The 27217-nt window shown below is 47.7% G+C and overlaps 9 non-coding genes across 9 annotated transcripts; 6 read left to right on the plus strand and 3 right to left on the minus strand.

Moving 5' to 3' along the window:
- Positions 1-3193: 3193 nt before the first annotated feature.
- Positions 3194-3303, plus strand: trnal-caa (transfer RNA leucine (anticodon CAA)). Its single transcript has 2 exons — positions 3194-3231; positions 3258-3303. It is a non-coding gene; the product is annotated as a tRNA-Leu (tRNA).
- A 329-nt stretch (positions 3304-3632) lies between these two features.
- Positions 3633-3705, plus strand: trnak-cuu (transfer RNA lysine (anticodon CUU)). Its single transcript has one exon. It is a non-coding gene; the product is annotated as a tRNA-Lys (tRNA).
- A 2252-nt stretch (positions 3706-5957) lies between these two features.
- On the plus strand, positions 5958-6067 carry trnal-caa (transfer RNA leucine (anticodon CAA)). The gene is made up of 2 exons: positions 5958-5995; positions 6022-6067. It is a non-coding gene; the product is annotated as a tRNA-Leu (tRNA).
- A 329-nt stretch (positions 6068-6396) lies between these two features.
- Positions 6397-6469, plus strand: trnak-cuu (transfer RNA lysine (anticodon CUU)). The gene has a single exon. It is a non-coding gene; the product is annotated as a tRNA-Lys (tRNA).
- A 10811-nt stretch (positions 6470-17280) lies between these two features.
- trnaq-cug (transfer RNA glutamine (anticodon CUG)) lies at positions 17281-17352 on the plus strand. Its single transcript has one exon. It is a non-coding gene; the product is annotated as a tRNA-Gln (tRNA).
- Positions 17353-19402: 2050 nt separating this feature from the next.
- trnaq-cug (transfer RNA glutamine (anticodon CUG)) lies at positions 19403-19474 on the plus strand. The gene has a single exon. It is a non-coding gene; the product is annotated as a tRNA-Gln (tRNA).
- Positions 19475-21252: 1778 nt separating this feature from the next.
- On the minus strand, positions 21253-21324 carry trnae-cuc (transfer RNA glutamic acid (anticodon CUC)). Its single transcript has one exon. It is a non-coding gene; the product is annotated as a tRNA-Glu (tRNA).
- A 2746-nt stretch (positions 21325-24070) lies between these two features.
- On the minus strand, positions 24071-24152 carry trnas-uga (transfer RNA serine (anticodon UGA)). The gene has a single exon. It is a non-coding gene; the product is annotated as a tRNA-Ser (tRNA).
- Positions 24153-25950: 1798 nt separating this feature from the next.
- On the minus strand, positions 25951-26022 carry trnae-cuc (transfer RNA glutamic acid (anticodon CUC)). Its single transcript has one exon. It is a non-coding gene; the product is annotated as a tRNA-Glu (tRNA).
- Between the last annotated feature and the right edge of the window lie 1195 nt (positions 26023-27217).

Genomic DNA, 27217 nt, shown 5'->3' on the forward strand with positions numbered 1-27217 from the left:
ATGAAGAAGTAGAGTGAAAGAGAGAGAAAGAGAAAGAGAGAAAGAGAGAGAGAGAGAAAGAGAGAGAGAGAAAGAGAGAGAGAAAGAGAGAGAGAGTAAAACGGGCGCGTGCGCAATTGCGACACCTGCAGGTCAAGCCGGGGAGGTGGCATGGCTTACTAATGATAATACTTACAGGGGGCGGTGTATCAGCGTATCGTTGTGGCCGAGCGGTTAAGGCGACGGACTCCATATCCATTGGGAGTTTACCCTGCGTTTCAAAAATGCTACTCGAACCTGTTAGTCGATATTCATTGACCAATTTTACCTCGTAGACTTTGCCTGCAATTGCTCTTCCAATCGTCCCTGGGTGGGCTCGAACCACCAACCTCCCGGTTAACAGCAGAGCGCGCTGCCCAATTGCGCCACAGAGTCATACAGCCCACGTGGTATAATAATTGCGACTCTACAAGCCGCAATATCTTTTTTTTTTTTTAAAGCGAGCCAGCAACATTCGAAAGTTCAGCCCCTGTCCAATCAACTGTGTTTAATGGAGAGCGAGGGCATCAATCTTTCTACCTTTAAGCTAAATCCCCTGTACCAATGTAGCTATAAAAAAACTGGAAGTTTTTCAATCAATCGACTCTCGCCAATTTATTGCGCACTCAATATACTGCAGTTAATCTGGATATTGAAGAAAAATTGCAAGATAATGTTATTTGACATAATGCCGATGTATTTGCTTACTTTTTCAAGCACACTTGGCAATTGAACCTCGTTCAGCAGTGCCTTTCATCAGATAGTAAAGCGAGCAGACTTTCCATTGTAAAAAACAAATATGTTCTCTCACCATTAGCGACTCATTGCGCCACAGAGCCCATACATCCTTCCATGATGCTCATTTCCACAAACGCAAAACACGGTTTTCATCCAAAATGGGTCCACATCAGTCATTCCTTGCCAACAAACTGAGAATCAAAAAGTGGACTGCTTGCCATTACAACCCGTGAAATCTTGGTCATAAATTTTCTTCTGTTGGAACCGAAAGAAGAAGAATTAAACCCTCTGTAACAATGAGATTTGAACTATTTCACTCAATTCTCATCACCTGTTAAAGTCATCTCTTTATATGGACTGTACATAATTGGAAAGACTTCATCTAGTGTAAGGTTGCCAAAGCATTTACTTTGTACTGATTTTTGGAACGTTATCTTCGAGATAAGGGAGCTCAATGTCAGCATCGCTGAAATGTCCAAGGTGTCAGGGTCAAGGTAAACTCCTACCTAAGCGTAAGCAAATTTGGTCTACAAGTGGAGGAATGGGTTCTAATCCCACTCCTGACAATGGGTTTGTCCTATATTTGACCTCATTGCAAGTGTAGGGGAATGGAGATGGACATTCCACGGCCAGATAACAGAAAAACTCTCTTTGAACATTGGGGGGTTTTCTTTCTCCCTCTCTCCCTCACCGCAGGGAGCCGCTGTGACTTTGGCGATAACAGACCTTCTCCCCCACAGTCTTACAGGAGGACGCCCCGATGAAAACTGTTTTATGTGATTATGCCATGAATGTTTGTCCGAATCAACTCCGTACACCTCATGTTTCACCTTGTGTTACGTATTTTTCCACTGTTTAAGGTTTTATATTCCCAATGCTTTAACTCGAGTGCCCATCACAGGTGAAAGAAGATGTAAAATGTATCTACCTCAAGGAATAATGTGCACAAACTGCCAAAAGTGTTTAACGTGTCGTCGCAGTAGCGCCCGCCCCTTTCGCTCCCAGCATGCCCTGCGGCGCTAGGTGACAAAAAGACGCTCCGAGCTTGGAACGCTCTCTTCTCCTCTCTTCTCTTCTTGCTCTCTTCTTCCTTTTTTTTTGTTCAAGCCTTTGTCTATCTCTTTGAAGCCGTCTCCACGGACGAGCCTGTTTACTTTTCCTTTGTCTCAACAAAGCGTCCGCCACGTGGGTCGACAAGACTAGGCCAGCCTCATCGCCCCCCTGAACTCTGAAAACACCTGGAAACACCTGGAACTAAGCTTAAGCGCTAAACCGGACAGAGACTTTCTTTTCTACTTCGCTTCTACTATTTTTGAAGTAATCTACGCCGTTTACGTAGATCAGCGCTACGTTCTCATCTGAGTAAAGGCCGCGTGAGGAGCTAACACGCAGCTAAAGCGTTCTACCGCTAAGGAACTCCCGGACATCGCCACGCGCCACCTCGCGCCACCGCTGCCGCCCCGCGTCACGGACATCGCGGCACGCCACTGCCTTCGCCCGCCACACCGCTCCACGCGCCGCCTCGCGCCACCGCTGCCGCCCCGCGTCACGGATATCGCGGCACGCCACTGCCTTCGCCCGCCACACCGCTCCACGCCGCTGCCTCGCCACGGATCTCGTCCGCGGACAAGGACCAGCCGGACCGAGTTCTACAAAATCGTAAGCCGACTTCAGTGTGCGGTTCTTTTGTGGCGTGATTTGGGTAGAACTCAGCTGTTCCTCCTCCCTTAGCTTCTCACTTTCCCTCTTTTTGATATAGATTAGCATAGACACGTTTGATTATCAAAGGCAAAACCCTGGTTTAACATTATCTGCATGAAATCTGCTGTTAAATCTGATATAACATCACCTGTGATTTACCTGTGCGCATTTCTGCTCTGGTGCCCTTTTTGATTGCCCTTTTGATAAATAAACTACACGAAAGAGTTATTGACTATTGTTTGTTTGATTAGACTATGCGTAAGTCCCTGAATCGTGAAACACCCTTCAGACCTTTTAACGAGCGCGATTAAGGACCGTATCTTAGCTTTTTGGGTTTTACCCTGGTGCCCCGTCTTGTCTCGTTTCTGCTAAGAAATCTTCCTTAATCGTAAACTGAATACCTGTAGTTTGAGACCCTACACAAGGATGTGAATAGCCTGTTGGCTCCTGCTTCACTAAAGGTTCTATATCCATTCAATACACAGCTTTCTTGGATGCACTACTGCTGTTACGGCTCTCGACTGACATCTCAATTGCAATAGACTTTAAAACGAAGCATTAGCTTGATGTGGACTTTTAAAGGACGCAGTAGTTTGATGTGACAACAACCACATCAAACTCCTTTAAAAAGAGACAGCAGTTTGATGTGTTTTTTTACCAAAGTATAGGTACGGTCATTTGTGCTACTGTAATAACGGATCTGATTCTGTATACTCACAGTTCACATAAATAATGTGTCAGGATGGCCGAGCGGTCTAAGGCGCCAGACTCAAGGTAAACTCCTTCCTCGCCACAGGGGATTCTGGTCTCTGAATGGAGGCGTGGGTTCAAATCCCACTCCTGACAAAAAAAATATATTTCCTTTGGAAAGGAAGCCATTTTTACACCCTAATTTACAAGCACATATGTGTGACAATGGATGAAAAATTGTCGTATTGGCTTAAGATTTCAAATGAAGTGTTACTTCCAATGATGAATTGTGATGTGATGGCCAATCTACTACGTAGATGCTGTACTGTCAAAGCATTGAGTACATTCAGAGTGAACTGTATCATATGTCTTATACTGTAATTGTGACCACTCACTGAGAAATTAAAGTGACAGATTAATTTACCACTTAGTACTGAAAAATTCTGGGTTTTCATTATGACCTTTTTTTGCCTTTTGGGCAGCCAGCCTGGCTAGCTCAGTCGGTAGAGCATGAGACTCTTAATCTCAGGGTTGTGGGTTCGAGCCCCACGTTGGGCGGAGTTGATTTTAAGCTTTATGGACTGCTCGCCATTACAACCGGTGAAATCTTGGTCATAAATTTTCTTCTGTTGGAACCGAAAGAAGAAGAATTAAACCCTCTGTAACAATGAGATTTGAACTATTTCACTCAATTCTCATCACCTGTTAAAGTCATCTCTTTATATGGACTGTACATAATTGGAAAGACTTCATCTAGTGTAAGGTTGCCAAAGCATTTACTTTGTACTGATTTTTGGAACGTTATCTTCGAGATAAGGGAGCTCAATGTCAGCATCGCTGAAATGTCCAAGGTGTCAGGGTCAAGGTAAACTCCTACCTAAGCGTAAGCAAATTTGGTCTACAAGTGGAGGAATGGGTTCTAATCCCACTCCTGACAATGGGTTTGTCCTATATTTGACCTCATTGCAAGTGTAGGGGAATGGAGATGGATATTCCACGGCCAGATAACAGAAAAACTCTCTTTGAACATTGGGGGGTTTTCTTTCTCCCTCTCTCCCTCACCGCAGGGAGCCGCTGTGACTTTGGCGATAACAGACCTTCTCCCCCACAGTCTTACAGGAGGACGCCCCGATGAAAACTATGTTTTATGTGATTATGCCATGAATGTTTGTCCGAATCAACTCCGTACACCTCATGTTTCACCTTGTGTTACGTATTTTTCCACTGTTTAAGGTTTTATATTCCCAATGCTTTAACTCGAGTGCCCATCACAGGTGAAAGAAGATGTAAAATGTATCTACCTCAAGGAATAATGTGCACAAACTGCCAAAAGTGTTTAACGTGTCGTCGCAGTAGCGCCCGCCCCTTTCGCTCCCAGCGTGCCCTGCGGCGCTAGGTGACAAAAAGACGCTCCGAGCTTGGAACGCTCTCTTCTCCTCTCTTCTCTTCTTGCTCTCTTCTTCCTTTTTTTTTGTTCAAGCCTTTGTCTATCTCTTTGAAGCCGTCTCCACGGACGAGCCTGTTTACTTTTCCTTTGTCTCAACAAAGCGTCCGCCACGTGGGTCGACAAGACTAGGCCAGCCTCGTCGCCCCCCTGAACTCTGAAAACACCTGGAAACACCTGGAACTAAGCTTAAGCGCTAAACCGGACAGAGACTTTCTTTTCTACTTCGCTTCTACTATTTTTGAAGTAATCTACCCCGTGTACGTGGATCAGCGCTACGTTCTCATCTGCGTAAAGGCCGCGTGAGGAGCTAACACGCAGCTAAAGCGTTCTACCGCTAAGGAACTCCCGGACATCGCCACGCGCCACCTCGCGCCACCGCTGCCGCCCCGCGTCACGGACATCGCGGCACGCCACTGCCTTCGCCCGCCACACCGCTCCACGCGCCGCCTCGCGCCACCGCTGCCGCCCCGCGTCACGGATATCGCGGCACGCCACTGCCTTCGCCCGCCACACCGCTCCACGCCGCTGCCTCGCCACGGATCTCGTCCGCGGACAAGGACCAGCCGGACCGAGTTCTACAAAATCGTAAGCCGACTTCAGTGTGCGGTTCTTTTGTGGCGTGATTTGGGTAGAACTCAGCTGTTCCTCCTCCCTTAGCTTCTCACTTTCCCTCTTTTTGATATAGATTAGCATAGACACGTTTGATTATCAAAGGCAAAACCCTGGTTTAACATTATCTGCATGAAATCTGCTGTTAAATCTGATATAACATCACCTGTGATTTACCTGTGCGCATTTCTGCTCTGGTGCCCTTTTTGATTGCCCTTTTGATAAATAAACTACACGAAAGAGTTATTGACTATTGTTTGTTTGATTAGACTATGCGTAAGTCCCTGAATCGTGAAACACCCTTCAGACCTTTTAACGAGCGCGATTAAGGACCGTATCTTAGCTTTTTGGGTTTTACCCTGGTGCCCCGTCTTGTCTCGTTTCTGCTAAGAAATCTTCCTTAATCGTAAACTGAATACCTGTAGTTTGAGACCCTACACAAGGATGTGAATAGCCTGTTGGCTCCTGCTTCACTAAAGGTTCTATATCCATTCAATACACAGCTTTCTTGGATGCACTACTGCTGTTACGGCTCTCGACTGACATCTCAATTGCAATAGACTTTAAAACGAAGCATTAGCTTGATGTGGACTTTTAAAGGACGCAGTAGTTTGATGTGACAACAACCACATCAAACTCCTTTAAAAAGAGACAGCAGTTTGATGTGTTTTTTTACCAAAGTATAGGTACGGTCATTTGTGCTACTGTAATAACGGATCTGATTCTGTATACTCACAGTTCACATAAATAATGTGTCAGGATGGCCGAGCGGTCTAAGGCGCCAGACTCAAGGTAAACTCCTTCCTCGCCACAGGGGATTCTGGTCTCTGAATGGAGGCGTGGGTTCAAATCCCACTCCTGACAAAAAAAAAATATTTCCTTTGGAAAGGAAGCCATTTTTACACCCTAATTTACAAGCACATATGTGTGACAATGGATGAAAAATTGTCGTATTGGCTTAAGATTTCAAATGAAGTGTTACTTCCAATGATGAATTGTGATGTGATGGCCAATCTACTACGTAGATGCTGTACTGTCAAAGCATTGAGTACATTCAGAGTGAACTGTATCATATGTCTTATACTGTAATTGTGACCACTCACTGAGAAATTAAAGTGACAGATTAATTTACCACTTAGTACTGAAAAATTCTGGGTTTTCATTATGACCTTTTTTTGCCTTTTGGGCAGCCAGCCTGGCTAGCTCAGTCGGTAGAGCATGAGACTCTTAATCTCAGGGTTGTGGGTTCGAGCCCCACGTTGGGCGGAGTTGATTTTAAGCTTTATGGACTGCTCGCCATTACAACCGGTGAAATCTTGGTCATAAATTTTCTTCTGTTGGAACCGAAAGAAGAAGAATTAAACCCTCTGTAACAATGAGATTTGAACTATTTCACTCAATTCTCATCACCTGTTAAAGTCATCTCTTTATATGGACTGTACATAATTGGAAAGACTTCATCTAGTGTAAGGTTGCCAAAGCATTTACTTTGTACTGATTTTTGGAACGTTATCTTCGAGATAAGGGAGCTCAATGTCAGCATCGCTGAAATGTCCAAGGTGTCAGGGTCAAGGTAAACTCCTACCTAAGCGTAAGCAAATTTGGTCTACAAGTGGAGGAATGGGTTCTAATCCCACTCCTGACAATGGGTTTGTCCTATATTTGACCTCATTGCAAGTGTAGGGGAATGGAGATGGATATTCCACGGCCAGATAACAGAAAAACTCTCTTTGAACATTGGGGGGTTTTCTTTCTCCCTCTCTCCCTCACCGCAGGGAGCCGCTGTGACTTTGGCGATAACAGACCTTCTCCCCCACAGTCTTACAGGAGGACGCCCCGATGAAAACTATGTTTTATGTGATTATGCCATGAATGTTTGTCCGAATCAACTCCGTACACCTCATGTTTCACCTTGTGTTACGTATTTTTCCACTGTTTAAGGTTTTATATTCCCAATGCTTTAACTCGAGTGCCCATCACAGGTGAAAGAAGATGTAAAATGTATCTACCTCAAGGAATAATGTGCACAAACTGCCAAAAGTGTTTAACGTGTCGTCGCAGTAGCGCCCGCCCCTTTCGCTCCCAGCGTGCCCTGCGGCGCTAGGTGACAAAAAGACGCTCCGAGCTTGGAACGCTCTCTTCTCCTCTCTTCTCTTCTTGCTCTCTTCTTCCTTTTTTTTTGTTCAAGCCTTTGTCTATCTCTTTGAAGCCGTCTCCACGGACGAGCCTGTTTACTTTTCCTTTGTCTCAACAAAGCGTCCGCCACGTGGGTCGACAAGACTAGGCCAGCCTCGTCGCCCCCCTGAACTCTGAAAACACCTGGAAACACCTGGAACTAAGCTTAAGCGCTAAACCGGACAGAGACTTTCTTTTCTACTTCGCTTCTACTATTTTTGAAGTAATCTACCCCGTGTACGTGGATCAGCGCTACGTTCTCATCTGCGTAAAGGCCGCGTGAGGAGCTAACACGCAGCTAAAGCGTTCTACCGCTAAGGAACTCCCGGACATCGCCACGCGCCACCTCGCGCCACCGCTGCCGCCCCGCGTCACGGACATCGCGGCACGCCACTGCCTTCGCCCGCCACACCGCTCCACGCGCCGCCTCGCGCCACCGCTGCCGCCCCGCGTCACGGATATCGCGGCACGCCACTGCCTTCGCCCGCCACACCGCTCCACGCCGCTGCCTCGCCACGGATCTCGTCCGCGGACAAGGACCAGCCGGACCGAGTTCTACAAAATCGTAAGCCGACTTCAGTGTGCGGTTCTTTTGTGGCGTGATTTGGGTAGAACTCAGCTGTTCCTCCTCCCTTAGCTTCTCACTTTCCCTCTTTTTGATATAGATTAGCATAGACACGTTTGATTATCAAAGGCAAAACCCTGGTTTAACATTATCTGCATGAAATCTGCTGTTAAATCTGATATAACATCACCTGTGATTTACCTGTGCGCATTTCTGCTCCGGTGCCCTTTTTGATTGCCCTTTTGATAAATAAACTACACGAAAGAGTTATTGACTATTGTTTGTTTGATTAGACTATGCGTAAGTCCCTGAATCGTGAAACACCCTTCAGACCTTTTAACGAGCGCGATTAAGGACCGTATCTTAGCTTTTTGGGTTTTACCCCGGTGCCCCGTCTTGTCTCGTTTCTGCTAAGAAATCTTCCTTAATCGTAAACTGAATACCTGTAGTTTGAGACCCTACACAAGGATGTGAATAGCCTGTTGGCTCCTGCTTCACTAAAGGTTCTATATCCATTCAATACACAGCTTTCTTGGATGCACTACTGCTGTTACGGCTCTCGACTGACATCTCAATTGCAATAGACTTTAAAACGAAGCATTAGCTTGATGTGGACTTTTAAAGGACGCAGTAGTTTGATGTGACAACAACCACATCAAACTCCTTTAAAAAGAGACAGCAGTTTGATGTGTTTTTTTACCAAAGTATAGGTACGGTCATTTGTGCTACTGTAATAACGGATCTGATTCTGTATACTCACAGTTCACACAAACTAACCCTTTAAGCGCCAAAGTCGCAGAAATGCGACTTTACCGTACAAGGAAATTTATGAAATAATAGTAGAAAATGAATCACTTAAGTCATTGGTCGGTTCGGTGCAACTTCCTCTTATTAGCCAGGTATGATCTAGGGCAGATCCGGTAAGGAAAAAAATGGCTGGAGGAAGTACACGTGGCATGCAATTTACAGCAGATTCTGACTCTGAAGGAAATTATCTCCCCGAGAGTGACGATGGATTTCCAAGTGGAGATGAAGGGACTTCGAAACAACGGACAGGTGCAAAGGACAGACGGAGGCGAGGAACCAGTGGAACCAGTGGCTGCAGTGAAACTTGCCCGGTGGATGAGAGCTGGGACATGCTGAGAGAGGTCGAGGTATTTGAGGCATGGATCAAACCTTTTGAAGACCCAGTTGGCTACACAGGAGAGATGGATCTGACGGATGCTAATCCATTTGATATTCTGTCACTCTTTCTGACCGATCAGTTTTGGACTTTCATTACTGATGAGACAAATAGATATGCACATCAGTGTATGGCACCTATGATTCTGAAGCCACATTCAAGATTTCTTGAGTGGTATGATGTATCAGTCACCGAAATGAAAGCTTTCTTCGCTTTGCATCTCTCCATGGGCCTTGTTGAGAAACCTGAAATCGAGGATTACTGGGGAACATTTTGGCTTACGCCTGGATTTGGAAATGTAATGTCAAGAAACAGATTTGAAATCATTCTTTCGTTCTTTCATTTTGTCAACAATAATGATTATGTGAGAACAGGCGAGCCCGGGCACGATAAACTGTTCAAAGTCCGCCCAATAATAGATTTGATTATTCCCAAATTTGCAGCAGTTTACAGTCCAATCAAGGAGCTTTCTTTAGATGAAATGACAATAGCTTTTAAGGGGAGATCTTCACTAAAATGTTACTCTCCGAATAAACCTGACACATATGGCTATAGAGTGTATGCCCTGAGTGAAAGCTTTTCAGGGTATGTTTTGCGCTGGTCAATGCACACTGGACAGTACAAAAATAATGTAAGCAACATCAGTGCAACACACGCAGTTGTCCGTGAGTTGGTTTCTCCCTTTACGGGCAAAGGACACGAGATTTACATGGACAGTTACTATACCTCGCCTGTAATTGCAAATGAATTAGCAGATTTGGAAACTGGACTGTGTGGGACGGTAAGGATTACCAGGTTGGGGATGCCAAAATGCCTTGGTAAAAGTGTCTTACAGCTGAAAAAAGGAGATGACCCAGTTTTTTGCAGAAAGGGAAAACTCCTGGCTTGTGCTTGGCACGATACTAAACGTCTCACCATGTTGTCCACAGTCCATGGAAATGATTGTGTTCAGAGGAGGATCCGATCCAAGACAGATGACACTGGCTTCCGTGACATCAAAAGACCTGTATGTGTCGACCAGTACAACGCCTACATGGGTGGAGTGGACACTGCTGACCAGAGGATGAAGACATACCTCTTTCCACACAGGTCCCGGAAATGGTATCATCGCATATTCAATGCCATTATAAGCATAAGTATTGTCAACTCACACATCATATACACCAAATCCACTCCAGGCCCACACAAACCTTTAAAGGTTTACATTCAGAACATTATTGATGCATTACTGGCTGATCACTCCAAAAAACAAGAGAGGCGCTCAAGACCGGAGGGTGAAATGCCACAGAGACTCACAGAGCGTCATTGGCTTTGTCAAGCAGAGGGACGTCCAGACTGCGCCGTGTGCTCTGACCGCTCTCGTACCAAAGGCAGGCGGCAAACAAAGTACAGGTGCCGTCAGTGTGGCGTCTCTCTGTGCGGTTCCATGCAACGAGAGATACCATACGCTAAAAAACTTTAAATGCTGTCATTTGGATATGTAAAAGTGCAGGGTACCTTGACCCTGGATGGACATCTTTTCTGTGATGGCTCTCTCCTTTCTTCACTGCTTTCTCCACAACCTGCCTGGCACCAATGATGGATGTATAAGTTGGAAAAATAAAAAAAAATGAAAAAAATACATAATAAATACCGTGTTTGTCATCATTTGGTCAGAACTTGTAATCAGGGCCCGAGTTTGAAGATGTGAGCAAAAGGGGTGAAAATGGGTTAAAATGTGAAAAAACACCAAAATGAGCAAAATGAAATAATCCCCCATCATCAGTGCACAGTTTGCCCCCAGAAAAGCACTCCCCTGGGGCCTGGAGGTGATCTGACCACCAGAATATAGTACCATATACCCCTGCTGGACTTAGAAAAAAAAACCGAGCTTCCAGCCAATAGTACACTATACCCGAGGGACTCTGTCGTTTTTCGGCAATAGTACACTATACCCGAGGGACTCTGTCGTTTTTCGGCAATAGTACACTATACCCGAGGGACTCTGTCGTTTTTCGGCAATAGTACACTATACCCGAGGGACTCTGTCGTTTTTCGGCAATAGTACACTATACCCGAGGGACTCTGTCGTTTTTCGGCAATAGTACACTATGCCCATCGACTCTGTCGTTTTCCCGGGCCGTAGTATGAAGTTGTGAGCAAAAGGGGTGAAAATGGGTTAAAATGTGAAAAAACACCAAAATGAGCAAAATGAAATAATCCCCCATCATCAGTGCACTGTTTGACCCCAGAAAAGCACTCCCCTGGGGCCTGGAGGTGATCTGACCATCATAGTATAGCACCCTATGCCCCTGAGGGACTTAGAGTAAAAACCGAAATAGTACACTATACCCGAAAAGACTCTGTCATTTTTCGGCAATAGTACACTATACCCATCGACTCTGTCGTTTTTCCGGGCCGTAGTACGAAGTTGTGAGCAAAAGGGGTGAAAATGGGTTAAAATGTGAAAAAACACCAAAATGAGCAAAATTAAATAATCCCCCATCATCAGTGCACTGTTTGCCCCCAGAAAAGCACTCCCCTGGGGCCTGGAGGTGATCTGACCATCATAGTATAGCACCATATGCCCCTGAGGGACTTAGAGTAAAAACCGAAATAGTACACTATACTCGAAAAATTTCAAAGTGTGGTTAAGAGTACCAAGGGCACGGGCTTCCATGTCAGAGTACCAAGGGCACGGGCTTCCAGGCGGCTGCCCCTAAGGGGTTTAGCCCGCGAGGGGGTGCTTAAGGGTGGGTCCCCGGGTTCGGAGGGAGAGCCTGGTCCCCGGTGGTCATCCCCGGAGTCCCGGAGCCCAGGACCCGGGGAAGAGTGTGCCCGGGTCGGGGCTGAGTCTGGTGGAGTGGGGGGGTGGCCCTGGGGGTGCTCCGGGGTCTCCAGGGGGTGCTCGGCGGAGGCCATGCCCAGCCAGAGTGGACCTTCCCCGGGGTGAGTCTGGGGAGAGTGGGGGGTGGCTCTGGAGGGTCTCCGGGGGCTCCAGGGGGTGCTCAGTGGAGGCCATGCCCAGCCAGAGTGGCCCTTCCCCGGGCATAGTCTGGGGAGAGTGGGGGGTGGCTCTGGAGGTGCTCCCGGGGCTCCAGGGGGTGCTCAGTGGAGGCCATGCCCAGCCAGAGTGTCCCTTCCCCGGGCAGAGTCTGGAGGAGTGGGGGGTGGCTCTGGAGGTGCTCCGGGGGCTCCAGGGGGTGCTCGGCGGAGGCCATGCCCAGCCAGAGTGGCCCTTCCCCGGGCATAGTCTGGGGAGAGTGGGGGGTGGCTCTGGAGGTGCTCCGGGGGCTCCAGGGGGTGCTCAGTGGAGGCCATGCCCAGCCAGAGTGTCCCTTCCCCGGGCAGAGTCTGGAGGAGTGGGGGGTGGCTCTGGAGGTGCTCCGGGGGCTCCAGGGGTTCCAGGGGGTGCTCAGTGGGGGCCATGCCCAGCCAGAGTGGCCCTTCCCCGGGCAAAGTCTGGAGGAGTGGGGGGTGGCTCTGGAGGGGTTCCAGGGGGTGCTCGGCGGAGGCCATGTCCAGCCAGAGTGGCCCTTCCCCGGGCATAGTCTGGGGAGAGTGGGGGGTGGCTCTGGAGGTGCTCCGGGGGCTCCAGGGGGTGCTCAGTGGAGGCCATGCCCAGCCAGAGTGGCCCTTCCCCGGGGTGAGTCTGGAGGAGTGGGGGGTGGCTCTGGAGGAGCTCCAGGGGTTCCAGGGGGTGCTCGGCGGAGGCCATGCCCAGCTAGAGTGGCCCTTCCCCGGGCATAGTCTGGGGAGAGTGGGGGGTGGCTCTGGAGGTGCTCCGGGGGCTCCAGGGGGTGCTCAGTGGAGGCCATGCCCAGCCAGAGTGGCCCTTCCCCGGGCATAGTCTGGGGAGAGTGGGGGGTGGCTCTGGAGGTGCTCCGGGGGCTCCAGGGGGTGCTCAGTGGAGGCCATGCCCAGCCAGAGTGTCCCTTCCCCGGGCAGAGTCTGGAGGAGTGGGGGGTGGCTCTGGAGGTGCTCCGGGGGCTCCAGGGGGTGCTCGGCGGAGGCCATGCCCAGCCAGAGTGGCCCTTCCCCGGGCATAGTCTGGGGAGAGTGGGGGGTGGCTCTGGAGGTGCTCCGGGGGCTCCAGGGGGGGCTCCAGGGGGTGCTCAGTGGAGGCCATGCCCAGCCAGAGTGTCTCTTCCCCGGGGTGAGTCTGGAGGAGTGGGGGGTGGCTCTGGAGGTGCTCCGGGGGGCTCCAGGGGGTGCTTGGTGGAGGCCATGCCCAGCCAGAGTGGCCCTTCCCCGGGCAGAGTCTGGGGAGAGTGGGGGGGTGGCTCTGGGGGTGCTCCGGGGGCTCCAGGGGGTGCTCGGCGGAGGCCATGCCCAGCCAGAGTGGACCTTCCCCGGGGTGAGTCTGGGGAGAGTGGGGGGTGGCTCTTGAGGGTCTCCGGGGGCTCCAGGGGCTGCTCGGCGGAGGCCATGCCCAGCCAGAGTGTCCTTTCCCCGGGGTGAGTCTGGAGGAGTGGAAGGTGGCTCTGGAGGGTCTCCGGGGGCTCCAGGGGCTCCAGGGGGTGCTCAGCGGAGGCCATGCCCAGCCAGAGTGGCCCTTCCCCGGCCTCATATGCGGCAGAGTGCGGGGTGAGCAAAATGGGTGAAAATGGGTTAAAATGTGAAAAAACACCAAAATGAGCAAAATGAAATAATCCCCCATCATCAGTGCACTGTTTGACCCCAGAAAAGCACTCCCCTGGGGCCTGGAGGTGATCTGACCATCAGAGTATAGCACCATATGCCCCTGAGGGACTTAGAGTAAAAACCGAAATAGTACACTATACTCGAAAAATTTCAAAGTGTGGTTAAGAGTACAAAGGGCACGGGCTTCCATGTCAGAGTACCAAGGGCACGGGCTTCCAGGCGGCTGCCCCTAAGGGGTTTAGCCCGCGAGGGGGTGCTTAAGGGTGGGTCCCCGGGTTCGGAGGGAGAGCCTGGTCCCCGGTTGTCATCCCCGGAGTCCCGGAGCCCAGGACCCGGGGAAGAGTGTGCCCGGGTCGGGGCTGAGTCTGGTGGAGTGGGGGGGTGGCCCTGGGGGTGCTCCGGGGGCTCCAGGGGGTGCTCGGCGGAGGCCATGCCCAGCCAGAGTGGACCTTCCCCGGGGTGAGTCTGGGGAGAGTGGGGGGTGGCTCTGGAGGGTCTCCGGGGGCTCCAGGGGGTGCTCAGTGGAGGCCATGCGCAGCCAGAGTGGCCCTTCCCCGGGCATAGTCTGGGGAGAGTGGGGGGTGGCTCTGGAGGTGCTCCGGGGGCTCCAGGGGGTGCTCAGTGGAGGCCATGCCCAGCCAGAGTGTCCCTTCCCCGGGCAGAGTCTGGAGGAGTGGGGGGTGGCTCTGGAGGTGCTCCGGGGGCTCCAGGGGGTGCTCGGCGGAGGCCATGCCCAGCCAGAGTGGCCCTTCCCCGGGCATAGTCTGGGGAGAGTGGGGGGTGGCTCTGGAGGTGCTCCGGGGGCTCCAGGGGGTGCTCAGTGGAGGCCATGCCCAGCCAGAGTGTCCCTTCCCCGGGCAGAGTCTGGAGGAGTGGGGGGTGGCTCTGGAGGTGCTCCGGGGGCTCCAGGGGGTGCTCAGTGGAGGCCATGCCCAGCCAGAGTGGCCCTTCCCCGGGGTGAGTCTGGAGGAGTGGGGGGTGGCTCTGGAGGAGCTCCAGGGGTTCCAGGGGGTGCTCGGCGGAGGCCATGCCCAGCCAGAGTGGCCCTTCCCCGGGCATAGTCTGGGGAGAGTGGGGGGTGGCTCTGGAGGTGCTCCGGGGGCTCCAGGGGGTGCTCAGTGGAGGCCATGCCCAGCCAGAGTGGCCCTTCCCCGGGCAGAGTCTGGAGGAGTGGGGGGTGGCTCTGGAGGTGCTCCGGGGGCTCCAGGGGTTCCAGGGGGTGCTCAGTGGGGGCCATGCCCAGCCAGTGTGGCCCTTCCCCGGGCAAAGTCTGGCCGTGTGCGGGGTGGATGATCCCTGCTCCGCCTCACGCGAGTTCGAGACCGGCTGGGTGCCCTTTTATCCATGAGGCACTGCACTGCCTCCGGCAGCCGAGTTCGGGGCCCGGTGAGGGCTCCAGGCTCCAGGGGCTCCGACCCGGAGCCTCCGACCCGCAGAAGGTGCTCCCTGGCCGGGCAAAGTCTGGCCGTGTGCGGGGTGGATGATCCCTGCTCCGCCTCACGCGAGTTCGAGACCGGCTGGGTGCCCTTTTATCCATGAGGCACTGCACTGCCTCCGGCAGCCGAGTTCGGGGCCCAGTGAGGGCTCCAGGCTCCAGGGGCTCCGACCCGGAAAATCCGACCCGCAGAAGGTGCTCCCTGGCCGGGCAAAGTCTGGCCGTGTGCGGGGTGTGTGAACCCTGCTCCGCCTCACGCGAGTTCGAGACCGGCTGGGTGCACTTTTATCCAAGAATCAACTGGAGTGTGGAGCTTCTACGGGCCTCCAGGGGCACTGCCGACCCAGAGCTGTGCCCCGGCTTCAGTTCTCTGTATCTCAGGAAGTTTTTTATTTATACATTTATTTCATCCATAATCTCTGGCGCCTAAAGGGTTAACCTGGTTTTGTCTGACCAAGAGTGTGGAAATGTAGGAACAGCCCTGAGGAAGACCACAAAATCACATGCCTGAAGGGGAAAAATATGTTTTTTTCACCACACCATGTCAAAGTGCCCATTATTCACAAGGAAATGCTAACTGCTGGAGAACCCAGCAGGCAAACCACTATCAGGTGTTTTGGGGCTGTGCTGTTGCTCAAAAATAATGGACTGAAATTCACAGGGCACTGCAGACTGTTTTTGACTTTGCCATCCCACTCAAATTTAAAACTATGTACTTGGGCCTCAACACTCCTGCCATGGACACAATAAATGGATACCCTTGGAACATACTTTTGGCTGTAGAGAAAAAGGCCATCACAAAGAAATGCTCGACACCAACCACGCCAACGATCAAAGACTTGACTGACATAGTGACAGACATTAGACATTGGATGAATGGAAAACAGTGACATTCAGGCTTAATTTGGATAAGCACTAATTTTATTGACTTGGACCAAGTAGGCCCCTATTTTCATTTAAAGGTGATTTTGTTTTTATTTTATGTTATGTTATGTTATGTTATGTTATGTTATGTTATGTTATGTTATGTTATGTTATGTTTTATGTAACTATTAAGTTCTTTTAATTACAATTTTTGCTCCCTGGTCGTGTCCTGTATTGTTTTATGTTTAATCAAAAGAAAAGAAAAAAGGACACACAGAACTAGTTCATTTTCTCGCTACGTTATTCCTGGTTCAATCCCGGGTTTCGGCATGTGTACCTGAATGTTAGTCTTTGCTCAAAAATACAATGAATAGGAATGCTGGGTCTATTGGATATTTTGCGAGATCAGGACATAAATGGCCTGGAAAGGATCTATAAAACATAAACAGCATGCTTTCGTTGGAACATTGTTAGCATGAACATGTTTGGTAACATGTTTGGTTTCGCTGAATGTTGTACCCAAGACCTTCTGCGTGTAGGGCATATGTGATGACCACCACACAATGAAACCATGAAGCAGAAGTTTGCCTACTTCAATGCTGCTCTCTTTGATATAGCCCAATGATCAAATGTCATACTTATTTTCAAAACAGGATATCCTGTAGAAAGGTGTGGTTCAACGGTATAGCGGTTAGCGCTCTGAATCCAGAGTTTTTCTTCATTTCTTATTGCAATTAGAGGGACAAGTCTTTTATGGATATGCTTAGTTTCTCGTCTCTGTGGCGCAATCGGTTAGCGCGTTCGGCTGTTAACCGAAAGGTTGGTGGCTCGAGCCCACCCAGGGACGACTGCTCACCTTGCCAGAGCAAGCAAGAAATGCAATCCCAGAAGTAACCACTGTATCTAATTATGTAAGGAAACCAGGAAATCATTATGGCGCTGCGGCTTCCTTGGTCAAAGGGCCTGTTTAGTAAACAGGAAATGCCTACTCTTTTGTCTATCAAAAATATTTACAAGGACAGAAAAGCCTTCAAGAAGAGCCCTCAAACCCATACCTTTCTCCCTCAAGTTTACTGCTGCTACACTTTGCAATAAGAGAGGGAAAAGTATTGCTGCACATCAAGATTATTTGCACTGTTTGCACTCCTTGTTTCTCATTTTTTTGGCAAGGGATGATTGATGTAAAGACTTGTAGCTTTGGATGACCGTTATCCTTCCAAAGTTGATTCTGCGGTTCCATGGTGTAATGGTTAGCACTCTGGACTCTGAATCCAGCGATCCGAGTTCAAATCTCAGTGGAACCTTGAGTGCCCCGAGAGCAGCGTTATTCTTTTGAAAAAGTGCAGAAACCAGAAGAATCTTTGGGTAAAATCTGTGCTTACCCCCTGAAAGGAGCCAACCAAAGCATACAAAATAAACAAAGCTGTTAAAATCTGGAGCTGGTTTTCTTATGACCAAGCTTATGATTCAACGCCTGCATTACAAAAGGCGTAAACGTTTCACCGCATTGCAAAAGAAAATCAAATGAAAAGCATTGATGTGTTGATGGAATCCTTTGACTTGGAGAGACAGGACTTTTATAGAACTTATTATAAGCAAGAAATGAAACAAAGAAATGACCACTATAATCCTCTGACAGTAATCTTTGTTGAAACCAATCAATCAGAACTTGCGAGGGGAATCATTTCTAAATGATCTCAATGCATTGGTAATCTGGACAACGTTCTGCTAAGTATATTCTAAACCAATGGGAACGAGAAGTTAACCTGGTTTTGTCTGACCAAGAGTGTGGAAATGTAGGAACAGCCCTAAGGAAGACCACAAAATCACATGCCTGAAGGGGAAAAATATGTTTTTTTCACCACACCATGTCAAAGTGCCCATTATTCACAAGGAAATGCTAACTGCTGGAGAACCCAGCAGGCAAACCACTATCAGGTGTTTTGGGGCTGTGCTGTTGCTCAAAAATAATGGACTGAAATTCACAGGGCACTGCAGACTGTTTTTGACTTTGCCATCCCACTCAAATTTAAAACTATGTACTTGGGCCTCAACACTCCTGCCATGGACACAATAAATGGATACCCTTGGAACATACTTTTGGCTGTAGAGAAAAAGGCCATCACAAAGAAATGCTCGACACCAACCACGCCAACGATCAAAGACTTGACTGACATAGTAACAGACATTAGACATTGGATGAATGGAAAACAGTGACATTCAGGCTTAATTTGGATAAGCACTAATTTGATTGACTTGGACCAAGTAGGCCCCCTATTTTCATTTAAAGGTGATTTTGTTTTTATTTTATGTTATGTTATGTTTTATGTAACTATTAAGTTCTTTTAATTACGATTTTTGCTCCCTGGTCGTGTCCTGTATTGTTTTATGTTTAATCAAAAGAAAAGAAAAAAGGACACACAGAACTAGTTCATTTTCTCACTACGTTATTCCTGGTTCAATCCCGGGTTTCGGCAGGTGTACCTGAATGTTAGTCTTTGCTCAAAAATACAATGAATAGGAATGCTGGGTCTATTGGATATTTTGCGAGATCAGGACATAAATGGCCTGGAAAGGATCTATAAAACATAAACAGCATGCTTTCGTTGGAACATTGTTAGCATGAACATGTTTGGTAACATGTTTGGTTTCGCTGAATGTTGTACCCAAGACCTTCTGCGTGTATGGCAGATGTGATGACCACCACACAATGAAACCATGAAGCAGAAGTTTGCCTACTTCAATGCTGCTCTCTTTGATATAGCCCAATGATCAAATGTCATACTTATTTTCAAAACAGGACATCCTGTAGAAAGGTGTGGTTCAACGGTATAGCGGTTAGCGCTCTGAATCCAGAGTTTTTCTTCATTTCTTATTGCAATTAGAGGGACAAGTCTTTTATGGATATGCCTAGATTCTCGTGTCTGTGGCGCAATCGGCTAGCGCGTTCGGCTGTTAACCGAAAGGTTGGTGGTTGGAGCCCACTCACGGACGACTGCTCACCTTGCCAGAGCAAGCAAGAAATACAATCCCAGAAGTAACCACTGTATCTAATTATGTAAGGAAACCAGGAAATCATTATGGCGCTGCGGCATCCTTGGTCAAAGGGCCTGTTTAGTAAACAGGAAATGCCTACTCTTTTGTCTATGAAAAATATTTACAAGGACAGAAAAGCCCACAAGAAGAGCCCTCAAACCCATACCTTTCTCCCTCAAGTTTACTGCTGCTACACTTTGCATTAAGAGAGGGAAAAGTATTGCTGCACATCAAGATTATTTGCACTGTTTGCACTCCCTTGTTTCTCATTTTTTTGGCAAGGGATTATTGATGTAAAGACTCCAAGGAGGAGTCTGCGGTTCCATGGTGTAATGGTTAGCACTCTGGACTCTGAATCCAGCGATCCGAGTTCAAATCTCGGTGGAACCTTGTGTGCCCCGAGAGCAGCGCTACTCTTTCGAAAAAGTGCAGAAACAAGAAGAATCTTTGGATAAAATCTGTGCTTACCCCCTGAAAGGAGCCAACCAAAGCATACAAACTAAACAAAGCTGTTAAAATCTGGAGCTGGTTTTCTTATGACCAAGCTTATGATTCAACGCCTGCATTACAAAAGGCGTAAACGTTTCACCGCATTGCAAAAGAAAATCAAATGAAAAGCATTGATGTGTTGATGGAATCCTTTGACTTGGAGAGACAGGACTTTTATAGAACTTATTATAAGCAAGAAATGAAACAAAGAAATGACCACTATAATCCTCTGACAGTAATCTTTGTTGAAACCAATCAATCAGAACTTGCGAGGGGAATCATTTCTAAATGATCTCAATGCATTGGTAATCTGGACAACGTTCTGCTAAGTATATTCTAAACCAATGGGAACGAGAAGTTAACCTGGTTTTGTCTGACCAAGAGTGTGGAAATGTAGGAACAGCCCTAAGGAAGACCACAAAATCACATGCCTGAAGGGGAAAAATATGTTTTTTTCACCACACCATGTCAAAGTGCCCATTATTCACAAGGAAATGCTAACTGCTGGAGAACCCAGCAGGCAAACCACTATCAGGTGTTTTGGGGCTGTGCTGTTGCTCAAAAATAATGGACTGAAATTCACAGGGCACTGCAGACTGTTTTTGACTTTGCCATCCCACTCAAATTTAAAACTATGTACTTGGGCCTCAACACTCCTGCCATGGACACAATAAATGGATACCCTTGGAACATACTTTTGGCTGTAGAGAAAAAGGCCATCACAAAGAAATGCTCGACACCAACCACGCCAACGATCAAAGACTTGACTGACATAGTAACAGACATTAGACATTGGATGAATGGAAAACAGTGACATTCAGGCTTAATTTGGATAAGCACTAATTTGATTGACTTGGACCAAGTAGGCCCCCTATTTTCATTTAAAGGTGATTTTGTTTTTATTTTATGTTATGTTATGTTTTATGTAACTATTAAGTTCTTTTAATTACGATTTTTGCTCCCTGGTCGTGTCCTGTATTGTTTTATGTTTAATCAAAAGAAAAGAAAAAAGGACACACAGAACTAGTTCATTTTCTCACTACGTTATTCCTGGTTCAATCCCGGGTTTCGGCAGGTGTACCTGAATGTTAGTCTTTGCTCAAAAATACAATGAATAGGAATGCTGGGTCTATTGGATATTTTGCGAGATCAGGACATAAATGGCCTGGAAAGGATCTATAAAACATAAACAGCATGCTTTCGTTGGAACATTGTTAGCATGAACATGTTTGGTAACATGTTTGGTTTCGCTGAATGTTGTACCCAAGACCTTCTGCGTGTATGGCAGATGTGATGACCACCACACAATGAAACCATGAAGCAGAAGTTTGCCTACTTCAATGCTGCTCTCTTTGATATAGCCCAATGATCAAATGTCATACTTATTTTCAAAACAGGACATCCTGTAGAAAGGTGTGGTTCAACGGTATAGCGGTTAGCGCTCTGAATCCAGAGTTTTTCTTCATTTCTTATTGCAATTAGAGGGACACCAACCAACCTGCTAGTCTATAGATGCATAGAAAAGCTGAAGGTTGATTACAAATTTCCGCATGCTGCGCCCAAATTGATGCCAAGTTTCTATGCCTCTCTTCACCTCCGTCCAGCTTGAATGTACTCGTAACCACGGTGAGTCTTGTACATAATGTGGCTACAAGTATTCCAGAAGGACAGACCAGATATTCCCATACCTGGAGTTGAACCCGGGCCACCTGAATGAGAGCCAGGAATCCTAACCGCTAGACCATATGGGAAGGATTTGAGAAGGTAAGAGCTAATTTAATGGTAAAAAAGATAAGATAAGATGAGATGAGATGAGATGAGATAAGATAAGATAAGATAATAAGATAAATACATAAATACTATTGCATGTGATCACAACAGTAATTGCACATGAATATGTGTCATGAAGGCACATAGATTGCACATGAATTTCACAGTAATTGCACATGAATTGCACATGGATTCCAACAGCAATTGCACATATGACGGAATTGCACATCAGTATTAGGTTAGGTCAGTATTGCGAGTGTTCAGGACTAACAGTGTTTGTTATAAAGTCTGACAGCAGCAGGAAGGAAAGACCTACGAAACCTTTCCCTCACACAGCGAGGGTGGATTAGTCTCTCACTGAAGCTGCTCTCCAGAGCGGACATAGTGTCCTGCAGGGGATGACACTCATGGTCCAGCATAGATGTGAATCTAGCCAGGACCCTCATGTCCCCCACCTCCTGCACCGAGTCCAGAGCACAGCCCAGGACGGAGCTGGACTTCTCGATGACTTTGTCCAGCCTCTTCCTCTCCCTCTCTGTGATGCTGCTGCTCCAGCAGGCCACACCGTACAGGAGGGCTGATGCCACCACAGAGTCGTAGAAGGTCTTCAGGAGTGGCCCTGTCACTCCAAAAGACCTGAGTCTCCTCAGGAGGTAGAGCCGACTCTGTCTCTTCCTGTACAGTGCGTCTGTGTTATGAGTCCAGTCCAGTTTGTGGTTCAAATCAACACCCAGGTACTTGTATGAGTCCATTCTCTCAATGTCCCGTCCCTGGATGTTCACTGGTAAGGGGGCAGTGGGGTGGCGTCTGCGGAAATCCACCACCATTTCCTTGGTCTTCCCCGCTTTGATGAGGTGGTTCCGCTGACACCAGTCCACAAAGTCCTGCGCCAGTCCTCTGTACTCTGCGTCATCTTCGTCCGTGATGAGTCCGATGATGGCAGAGTCATCAGAGAACTTCTGCAGGACACAGCTGTCCGTGTCATGTCTGAAGTCTGCAGTGTAAAGGGTGAAGAGAAAGGGCGCGAGGACAGTGCCCTGGGGCGCCCCCACACTGCAGGTCCGAGTGTCAGACACACAATCCCGTGCTCTCACAAACTGTAAATCCTCTGGGACCGCATGAGGCTCGCTATTTCCGTCATTTTATTTTGAAGGGACCTCACGTTACCCATGACTACGGCGGGAACCGACTTCCTGTTTGTCCCTCTCTTCTCTCTGAGTTTACGTCCAGCCTGTCTGCTTCGTTGCGTTTTCCTTAGGATGTCCGCCGGGATAACGTGACGATCTCCGGGTAAGACGACTGTTCTCCGCAGTTTCATTAGTTCCTCCTTTGTGTAAACGCGGTACGGCGCCGGCCGGGGGGCGGGGCCGGAGCCGGGGGACTCAGAGCCAAGACACATCGCCACGACACGACGAAAACACTCAATCCAGCCGAATAAAGTCAAAACAAGTTTTTTTAAAGCGATTCCAGTGCGTGTCCCGATCGTTCATGAAGTTCCTCTTTCATATAAACGTGTATATAAGCGTGTACCGACAACACGCCGTACTTTGGCGGCGGCCGGAGGGCGCGGGGGGGCTAGCTCGGAGCTAGCTCACATCACAACAACACGACGAAAAACGCTCAAATCCAGCCGAAAAAAGTCAAAAACAGTTGAATTAAAAACGATTCCAGCGCGTGTCCCTATCGTACAGTAAAATAGAAAAAATGTACTAACTATATTTACAAAATATAGGAGATGAAGCACAATAAGTGTGAGAAAAAAGAGAGAGCGTTTACACCGGGCTGCTAGCTGTACCAGCGCCTTATGGCGTATAAAGAAGGCCTCATTGATGCTTGAGAGTTAAGGAACATTTCTGTATGTAATAGATATAAGCCCATTCCACGTGCAACAAGTCTAGTGATTAGTATTTTCCTTGTGGCTCAGCCTATTAGACCATGGACCTGAAATCCACAATCCCGGATTTTGGAGGCTAGTATCCTGTGCATATTGCTTATGGGGTTATGTACCCATAATAGACTCAAATTGCTTCAAAATGTCTAATCATGGGTCTTTTTTGACCTACATCTTCTTTCACTACTCAGCTATCCTTTTCCCCAAAAAAGAAATAACAATGTAGGATGGATAAAAGAAATGTGCTGCTAGATTCAAAGCAAATGTGGAACTGGGAGCTTGCGCTGAAGATCGGCTTCCATCATCCAACACATTACTGACTAGCTATGTTAATTTGGATTGACAATGGCAATAATGCAAGTAAAAACATTCTAGCAGAGGATGGTTTCGATCCATTGACCTCTGGGTTATGGGCCCAGCACGCTTCCGCTGCGCCACTCTGCTGAATGGTTATGATCATGGGACTCAAACCCACAATCCCTGGTTCAAGAGGCCAGTGCGTAATGCCCATGGGGCTGTATACGTCTAATAGACTCAAATCGCTTCAAAATATGAAATCTAATTTTAAAGGAATGTGGAACTAGGATCTTGCTACGAAAGATTGTGCTCTAACACTGAGCTACATAACCATCTCTTGTCTGTCATGATTATTGTCCAAGCGAGACCTGGAGTCAACACTTTTCACTTTGTGCCATCAACATATTGAATGGAGATGCAGGGGATTGAAACAAGGATTTCATAAATGCCCTCGTTCTGAAAGAAAGGCTCCGAAATTAAACATAAGCAAACATGCTGGTTTATAGAATAGAACCTCAAAATCTGTGCTGCTAAACACACGTTGCTGACAGGACTCGAACCTGCGCGGGGAAACCCAAATGGATTTCAAGTCCATCGCCTTAACCTCTCGGCCACAACAACAATACACATTTGAACTGTGTTTAAGAAAGTGGAAATTATCCACATTATTTTCTGAAACTAGCGCAATTACATTACCAGATTTAACTCTCCATGAATTCATGGAGACAGCATGTTTTACTAAACATTCTAAGCTCAGGTTTGGCGAGACATACCCATACTGGAAGTTGGGAATGTTGCCCAGGCTGCCTCGGCGAGAACTAGAAATTCTAACCCCTAGACCATATGAGAAATATAAAGATCAAGTGTAACAGATTGAATTGTAACATAAGCCTCATTGATGTTTGAGAGGTTAAAGAACAGTGCATAGTTGGGTCACCAGCTTTTAAGCAAGCATTTTTAATATCTAAATGTGCTTGGTTCTGCATGTCATGGAGAGAAGCACATAGCTCGGGATTTGTATCTTTCTTTTGGTTCAGCCAAATAGAGCCAGGTCTTGATTTTTAATACAGTTTTTTTTTAATGGGGTAGGAAGCACTATCAAGCAGCTCTGAGTTTGTGTTGTCCCGCCCCAGAAAATCTGGCTGAGTGCTCTAAGGAGCTAGATTTAAGTTCCAGTCCCTGTGAAGGGATGCTTTCAAGTACAACCGCTGCTACGTTGCATGGAACAGCTAAAGGTTGATTACTGCATATTGCACGCTGCATCCTAAATGGATGGGATTTTTCAATGTCTCTCTTAACAACCCACAGCGTGTCTTATTCATACTGTGGATTCAAGTCTTCCAAAAGGCTGACCACAATGTTCCCATGCCAGGAGTTGAACCCAGGCCACCTGAATGGGCCACTTTGTCTCACCTTCCTGCAGGTAGTGTGGATGGATGAAATAAAATTGTTTGAATTTTATAAGTGCTACAAGGTTCAAAGGTAATGCGGGACTGGGAGCTTGCACTGAATCACCACATGTGCTGATTTGAAATATTTCAGTGAAGGTCTCTAAAATTCACTGCAGTGTAATCTGGCCATTAGCAAAGACTACAGTGTCACCTGGAGATGCTGGGGATTGAACACAAGACCTCATACAAGCTAAGCATTCGCTCTACCACTGAGCTACATCCCCTTCCTTTTCAATGCCTTAAAATGATAGAATGGACAAAAACAGAACAGATAGAATAGAATCAACAGAAACAGTGACCAGATAGGCAATTCAATTCTTCATTTTTTTTTTGTTTATTCCAATTTGACTGGTTGTGACACAAAGGTTTGTCCCATTGTTACTTTACTTACATGTGCGTCACTTTTTGTGTGTTACAGTAACTTTTTTGGCCTGATCACCCAGTCCACAAGTGTTCCTGTACCTATATATTTACAAATCAAGCACTGTTAAGCAGGTGGCATCCTTTGCTGGTCAGGGGGAAGAGAAAGGTATGTTTCCAGCAGGGTTCTAAGAAATATGAAGCAATGCCAATGGATTTTTTGCCCATCAGCTTGACCACCTGGCCACCACAATACTGCATCTTTGGAAAATTACAGTGAAAGCTTGAGACCAATAAAAAAAATCAAGATATGCTTGTCCAGTCAAAAATTGCTGGAAAACATGACTGATCCCAAATGAAGCAAAGTATGCGCTCTACCGCTGACCCACTTTGTCTAGAAATGCTCCAAAAAGAAACACCAACCAACCTGCTAGTCTATAGATGCATAGAAAAGCTGAAGGTTGATTACAAACTTCCGCATGCTGCGCCCAAATTGATGCCAAGTTTCTATGCCTCTCTTCACCTCCGTCCAGCTTGAATGTACTCGTAACCACAGTGAGTCTTGTACATAATGTGGCTACAAGTATTCCAGAAGGACAGACCAGATATTCCCATACCGGGAGTTAAACCCGGGCCACCTGAATGAGAGCCAGGAATCCTAACCGCTAGACCATATGGGAAGGATTAGAGAAGGTAAGAGCTAATTTAATGGTAAAAAAGATAAGATAAGATAAGATGATATGAGATGAGATGAGATGATGAGATGAGATGAGATGAGATGAGATAAGATAATAAGATAAATACATAAATACCATTGCATGTGATCACAACAGTAATTGCACATGAATATGTGTCATGACGGCACCTAGATTGCACATGAATTTCACAGTAATTGCACATGAATTGCACATGGATTCCAACAGCAATTGCACATATGACGGAATTGCACATCAGTATTAGGTTAGGTCAGTATTGCGAGTGTTCAGGACTAACAGTGTTTGTTATAAAGTCTGACAGCAGCAGGAAGGAAAGACCTACGAAACCTTTCCCTCACACAGCGAGGGTGGATTAGTCTCTCACTGAAGCTGCTCTCCAGAGTGGACATTGTGTCCTGCAGGGGATGACACTCATGGTCCAGCATAGATGTGAATCTAGCCAGGACCCTCGTGTCCCCCACCTCCTGCACCGAGTCCAGAGCACAGCCCAGGACGGAGCTGGACTTCTCGATGACTTTGTCCAGCCTCTTCCTCTCCCTCTCTGTGATGCTGCTGCTCCAGCAGGCCACACCGTACAGGAGGGCTGATGCCACCACAGAGTCGTAGAAGGTCTTCAGGAGTGGCCCTGTCACTCCAAAAGACCTGAGTCTCCTCAGGAGGTAGAGCCGACTCTGGCTCTTCCTGTACAGTGCGTCTGTGTTATGAGTCCAGTCCAGTTTGTGGTTCAGATCAACACCCAGGTACTTGTATGAGTCCATTCTCTCAATGTCCCGTCCCTGGATGTTCACTGGTAAGGGGGCAGTGGGGTGGCGTCTGCGGAAATCCACCACCATTTCCTTGGTCTTCCCCGCGTTGATGAGGAGGTGGTTCCGCTGACACCAGTCCACAAAGTCCTGCGCCAGTCCTCTGTACTCCGCGTCATCTTCGTCCGTGATGAGTCCGATGATGGCAGAGTCATCAGAGAACTTCTGCAGGACACAGCTGTCCGTGTCATGTCTGAAGTCTGCAGTGTAAAGGGTGAAGAGAAAGGGCGCGAGGACAGTGCCCTGGGGCGCCCCCACACTGCAGGTCCGAGTGTCAGACACACAATCCCGTGCTCTCACAAACTGTAAATCCTCTGGGACCGCATGAGGCTCGCTATTTCCGTCATTTTATTTTG

Source organism: Eucyclogobius newberryi, unplaced genomic scaffold (genome assembly GCF_026437365.1).
Source record: "Eucyclogobius newberryi isolate DKJ021-1_F unplaced genomic scaffold, fEucNew1.0.hap1 SCAF_182, whole genome shotgun sequence".
Lineage (NCBI taxonomy): Eukaryota > Metazoa > Chordata > Actinopteri > Gobiiformes > Gobiidae > Eucyclogobius > Eucyclogobius newberryi.